The sequence below is a fragment of the Conger conger genome, chromosome 2, assembly GCF_963514075.1.
Source record: "Conger conger chromosome 2, fConCon1.1, whole genome shotgun sequence".
NCBI lineage: Eukaryota > Metazoa > Chordata > Actinopteri > Anguilliformes > Congridae > Conger > Conger conger.
Window position 1 is genome coordinate 52,059,438 of NC_083761.1, and position 7,301 is coordinate 52,066,738.

Consider the following 7,301-nt stretch of genomic DNA (forward strand, 5'->3'; position numbering starts at 1 on the left):
CAAATACCTCTCTGTGCACAATTGATCTTGCTTGGTACAATTGAGCCAACCAAGAGGGCAGGGTTTACACTTTTTCAGTGGTTCCAATACACCAGACTAGCTCAGAAAATGTGGAAAAGTTTTTGAATCCAAAACAATTATGTAATGACCCAGGTCTGATGTCAACTAGCTGAGCCAAAGACAAACATACACACATACAGATGGTAGGGGGAATGGGAGGCAACAACTACATCATGTTAAAGTGTGTCCTGTATATATTCTTAACCTCCCATACCACTGGTCCAAAATAAACCTGTAACATATTATAAATATGTAACATACATTCACAACATTGCATTGTTGTCTAAAATGGTGTGCCATCTCACCTGTATCGTCTTCTAGCTGTGTGTGAGAGAAGAGTTTCTTGCTGTAAAACTGGCTGTAGATGCAGTAGACCACACCCATCAGAGTCATGGTTCCCACAGATGCAGCTATGAAGATGCTCAGCTTGTTATCCTTTCCCATTTGAGCATCTGTCCAACGTAACAACTTAAGATCAAATTCTGTTCAATGGCATATGTTGGCACAGGAGAACCGTACCAACGCATGTCTATCTAAAACCGAACTGGAAAATCCTGCGCAAATCACCAAGCTCCTATCTTATGGTGGATACATGCGATCTGGTATAGGGATGGGCATTTCTGTGAAATTATCCCAATGTGGAACTATAGAATAAAAAGTACTACTATTCATTATATATATGTTTTATATGATATTTCAAATTTGACTGTTTATAGCACAACAAATTAAGCATCTGAGCACTGGGTTTAAAAACAGTGGCTGGAATTAAATCGACAACTAAGTTCGACAAATATTGATTAAATACCAGACCTGAGTCCAAATAGTATTTGTTTTGGATACAAATAGTTTTCTGTGCTACAGTGCCCTCCAAAACAGTAAGGTCAATTCCTTTGTTTTTGCTCTACACTCTACAAGACAATTGAGTTTGAGGTCAAAATATGAGATGACAGATCCGAATTTCAGCTTTTATTTCCTGGTATTTATTGTCCTATTAGATTGATTGGTTAAACAGCAAATAGTTCTGAATATCTACTCTTGGTTTTAGCCTTGGGTTTTAACTGTGAAGATTGCATTTGTGTTAAAAGATAAACCAACATGAAGACCAGAGAGCTGTCTTTGGGAGAAAAGCTAGCCATTTTGAAGCTGAGAGGAAAACAATCAGAGCCATTGCACAAGCATTGGGGATAGCTTTTGTAACAACTTGGAATGTCCTAGAAAAAAAAGAAACCATTGCTGTACTGAGCAACAGACATCGAACAGGTTGACCAAGGAAAACAACAACAGTTTATGACAGAAACATTGTGAGAGCTGTGAAGAAAAACCCCAAAACATCAGTTAGTGACATCACAAACAATGTCCACAGGGCAGGGGAGAAGGTATCTCAATCAACGGTTCGAAGAAGACTTAGAAAGCAGCAGTATAGTGGTTATACCACAACATGCAAACTACTCATCAGTCATAAGAATCGGAAGGCGAGATTTCAATTTGCAAAGAAGTACAGAGATGGGCTCAAATGTTCTGGAACAAAGTTTATGGACTGATGAGACCAAGATTAACCTCTACTGAAGGCCAATTGTGGAGAAAGAAGGAATCTGCTCATGATCCAAAACATACAAGCTCATCTGTGAAGCACGGTAGAGAAAGTAGATGGATTGGACTTGATGGATTTGGACTTCTGGAGTGGGCTAACTAATCTGTATTGATGATGTAATTCATGATGAGAGTAGTAGGATGAATTCAAAAGTCTACAAAAACATTCTGTCTGCCAATTTACAGAGAAATGCATCCAAAACACACTGCCAACACAACAAAGGACTTCAATTAGGGAGAAAAAGTGGAAGGTTTTAGGTTGTTAAGCCAATCATCAGACCTTAACCGAATTGAGCATGCATTTCACCTCCTGAAGATTAAGGAGATTACCCCCAAAACAACCAAAAGAGGCTGCAGTAAAGCCTGGAAAAGCATCAAAAAAGAAGACTGCAACAGTTAATGGGTCGCAGGCTTCATGCAATTATTGCAATTATTGCAAGCAAGGGATGTGCTACCAAATATTAAGTGTTATTTATTTTAATTTACATGTGTCCGTGTTCATCTTTTTACTCTCACCTCCCTCATCTGATGACTTTGTCTCCTTCTTTGAAAAGAAGTTAGATGCCATTCACAATTCCCTCTCCCCACCATCTCCCCCTGCTGACCCTTCTACCTTCCCCAAATCCCTATCCTCCTTTTCTCACCTCTGAGAAAAGTGACTCCGACACTTTGAAACTCCTCACATCCCACCGCCCAACCACCTGGCCTCTTGACCCCATCCCTTCTCCCCTTCTACAATCCATCTCTAATGATATTCTCCCTTTTCTCTCCTCTCTAATCAACACCACCCTCTCTTCTGGCACCATGCCCTCTTCCCTGAAGCTCATGTCACCCCACTCCTCATTGGCCTCCACTGACTTCCTATTGCCGCATGCATCCGCTTCAAGGCTCTAGTGTTGGCATTTCAGGCTGCTAAGGGGACTGCCCCACTTTCACGCCTGTTTTCTGTTCTGGTTCCTCAATGGTGGAATGACTTGCCTACCACTGTCAGGACAGCCGAATCCCTCCCTATTCGACTAAAAACACACCTTTTCAAACTATGCCTTAAGTCCTCCATCCTGATTCCCCCCCCCTTCCGATATCTTGTCTAACCAAAAATAATAATAATAATAATAATAATAATAATAATAATAATAATTGCACTTACGATGACTGTATTTTTGTTTAGAACAGCCCTTCAAGTGTATTTTACTAGTTATGGATTTGATGCTTTAACCTGTGGAAGAACCTATGCACTTGTTAATCGCTTTGGATTAAAAGTGTCTGGCAAATGACTAAAATGTAAATGTAAATGTTTTATCTCAACCTAAAATGTATTCAGTGTATTGCAAAAAAGGAATTGGCCTTGCTGTTCCAATATCTTTTGGAGGGGACTGTATATAGATCTTGCCTGAAGCATTTAAGACTGCAAGGACGAGCAGATGGGCAGGCTTTACACTTTTGGGTTCATTTAATTTCTTCCAATACACCAAGCAAGTGTAGCTAAATGCAAAAAAGTATTTGAATCTAAAACAATTACTATTTGAACATAGGTCTACTAAATACAGGCACATACCTCAAATTTCATACTATTTTTATTGTCCCCCACCTGATGCAATCTATGGATTGGACCCATCATTTGTATTTGTAACCATTTCAATTTGTTTTTGTCATGCAATATGTATCCACATAGGTGTTGCTTTGTACTAATCATTATGTATTAACAGTTAAATTGTGTGTTCCCCCCAAAAATCACAGTAATATAAGAGTAGGCCTCAAGTCATTTCATCCATTCTAGCTATTTTGGCAATTTTAAAGTATTGTCCACCCTCAACATGAACTTAAATTAACATTGCCATGCAAACAGCATTTATATTCAGGATAGCAGCAATGATATCTTGGTAACATACCATGATTTTGTTATTTTGCCAACTCATTACATTACATTACATTATTGGCATTTGACAGACGCTCTTATCCAGAGCGACGTACAATTGATTAGACTAAGCAGGAGACAATCCTCCCCTGGAGCAATGGAGGGTTAAGGGCCTTGCTCAAGGGCACAACAGCTGTGCAGATCTTATTGTGGCTACACCGGGATTAGAACCACCAACCTTGCGTGTCCCAGTCATTTACCTTAACCACTACACTACAGGCCGCCCCAACTCAAAACACCAATGCTTTTTCAATGATTTAAAAACATTCCCATTGAATGTATAATGGATATTCATCTCCAGTCTAATGGATGTGTGCTGCATTAGGACAGTCTTTTCTTACATTGGTTCTTTGGAGATATGTGGCTGCCTTCCACCTCTTCATAGCGATCACGTACGGAGAGGGAGGCTGGTGGTCCAGCCCCTTGGCCTGTTTGGACCAATGGTGGCTGAGCATGCTTCCAGGCGCCAGTCTGTGTGCTCTGTGACTGGCTGGAGGGCAATGTCAGGTAGAAGCTGATGACCAACAGGTAAACAGTCTGTGCGTCCATGCCGGTAGGTTACTCTACCAGAGGGAAATGAGGAATAATACAATTCCAACTTTATAGCAGTTATCATAGTAGCATGAAGCTATATTTATTATTATTTTTATTTTTTTGTAAATTCGTCAAGCTAACTATGGCTAATTTCTTGTTGCTACCAATAGCAAACTGATAAGTAGTCTTCGCTTGGATAATAAGCAATAGTATACAGAGTTTCAGTGATAGCTTGTCTGGAGTGCCATTTGGGCAGCTGCACCCAAACAATCTGAATAAGCCCCCATGGCATTGGCTGTGGCAATTAGAACCATTTTTCAACCAATGAGCTTGAATTATTGTACAGCTGTGCAATGTTTTGCTACAGTGACAGCCCGTCAACTGCATATTTTGAAACCAGAATTTAAGGACTATAAACACAGGCAGAGGGTGAGTCACCTCCCTCATCTGATGACTTTGTCTCCTTTGAAAAGAAGGTAGATGCCATTCACAATTCCCTCTCCCCACCATCTCCCCCTGCTGACCCTTCTACCTTCCTCAGTGAGCCTTTTTCAACGATAGGAAGGGATTTACAATGGTCTTGTAACAATGTCTTAACATAAAAATTTTACCTACTGTCCCTTTAACGTACTTGAGGTAGGAGAAATCAGTTATTCATGGCAACAAATACCGACATTGATCAGCTGCTCCAATCAGTGAGAAGGGCTTAAGGTTACTCTTTATTTTCCTGTCATAGTACCTTCAGGCAGACTCTTTCAGATGTATATATGCATGTACTTTTCATAAGTAATATATATTGCACAATGCATTCGCTGTAAAATAATTCTTGAATATACATGGGTGGTTTATTCAGAAAATTCTGGAAACTACTCGCTAATCTGTACAAATAGACAGTCCTTGTTTATTGACTTATGTTTATTGCTTTGGATATATCAACATACAGCCTTACAAAAACCCTAGTAGCTACCAAAATAGAACAGTAATTATGTTCATCTTTCAAGAGATAACTTTTATGTTGCCTCAGCAAATCTATGTTCCAGTTGTTTCAACAATAAACTGAATACTGTTACGGTTTCATTCTAAAGAACTGCTCACAGCTGCAGGATATTTGCACCAGTATGTATTCACCACTATTGAAGCAAGTTGAATGACTTCTATCAAGGCCTTTGAATGTCCATTTCAGTTCTGTAACAGTAATCCAACCTAATTAGAGCAATATTAAAAAGAAAAATAAGGTTACTTTATGAAACAGGTCTGTCCTCACGGTTTGTACTCACAAATCTCTCGCGTGCCGTCTCTTTGCTCTCTTCAGTTCTCTGTGGCAACGGTCCTCACCCAATGCCTCATTACATTATCTAACGCTCTAGCCTCCCTTTCTTATGTCAGCTTGTGTCTCACAGTCCCAGGGTGGAGATGCAACCAAGGCAACTCATCTCCCCAGACCCTCACACATGCAAACAATACACACACTGTTCACACAGACAATACACACAACACACTGTTCACACATACCAGCTTAGTATATGCAAATGAGTAGCACTGCTGCATTTGTAATTCGTGTTTATGCAAAGCACTGCTACGATGAAGCATCATTCATTAATTTGCTGACTTGCTGAATAAGATGGGTTGGAAATGGCTCTCACAAACCTATTGTATTGCAATCATTTATCATACCCAGGTGGTTTGTGAAGTGGTCCCAAAGCATGAACGATGACTTTCTAACAGTGCAGAAAATTCCAGCCCTAGTTCAGTAATGTAATGCCTTCATAAGGTCACCAAGGCAGGTGCCTGATATACACTTCCTGTTTTGACTGTGAAGGAAGGAGACTAGTAGTCGTTGTTTGGAGTGGAAAGAAAGAAGATTCAATTGTGCTTTTAACTGGGAGGCTATATTACTTTGCGTTTTTAAAACCCATTTTACAAGCAAAGTAAAACAGGTTTGCTTTTAAGGTGAAAGCCTTTGTTGCCACTAGGAATCAGAGAGGGATTTCTCCCCCTATTTTCCTTAGTTCCAGTTAGTTAATTCAGCCAAGCTCAAGCTAACAAGGTTTTTTGGGGGGGTTATTTGTTGGGATTATATTAGGCAGTTTGCCTCCAGAATTCTGGATAAATTGTTGGTCGTATTTGGCCCTGTAAAATATTACCTATTCAGACCAGGCAGGGCGAGCGAGGTGGGTGACAGTAGGCTGCAAGCATAGAATGGGGCAGGCACACCATATAGGGGCAGCATCTCCAGAGGTTGTGGTGTCCAACCGATTCCAGCCCTTGCAGGATTTGTACCTGGCCCCTGTCAGTTCTTATACTTCTTGACCTGAGTGCAGCTTTTGATACAATAGATCATGAGATATGAGGGTTTTTCTCCCCTAAGGGAGCCGTTTACCTCATATGCCTTCTGTGTTACTGTCTTCTGTGAAATTTTTTTAATAATATACAAAAATGAATTGAATCCTCCAGGAAAAGAGTAAGTGATAGTGGGGGCTCAATTATTAGCAGTGTAGACAGCCTAGTCTGTTGTGTGACAAGGAATCTCACACGGTGTGTTGCCTGCCTGGTGCCTAGGTAGGAGCTCTCCTGGAGCTCTAACCAGAGCGGGAAGGGATCCAGTTGTCATGGTTCACATAGCAGCCAATGACATACAGTGGCAAGTAAAAGTGAACCCTTTACAATGACCTACATTTATGTATAGATTTGTCTTAAAACATGGTCTAATCTTCAAGTTACAATAATGAAAAAACACAATCTCTTTGAACAAATAGCACAGAAATTAATATTATGTTCTTTTCTATACATCATTCAAACATCAAACAATGGAGTTAATATTTCAAAAACGAACCAATAAATGAAACAAGATTGGAGGTGTGGGTTAGAGCTACTTTCACTCATTAAAAAAAAAAAACATTTTGAGTTTACTATTGACAAGAAGCATCTGCTAATGTGAACCATGCCTTGCAACAAAAAAAAAAGAGATCTGAGAAAACCTACAATCAGGAATTGTTGATTTGCATAAAGCTGAAAAGGGTTACAAAGTAATCTCAAAGAGTTTTGATATTCATCAGTCCACAGTTAGACAAATTGTCCATAAATGGAGACGATTTAGTACTCTGGCTACTCTCCTTAGAAGTGGGTGTCCAGCCAAGATGACTCCAAAGGCACAACGCAGAATGCTCAATAAGTTAAAAAAGGAGGGTTATACATTTGTAAG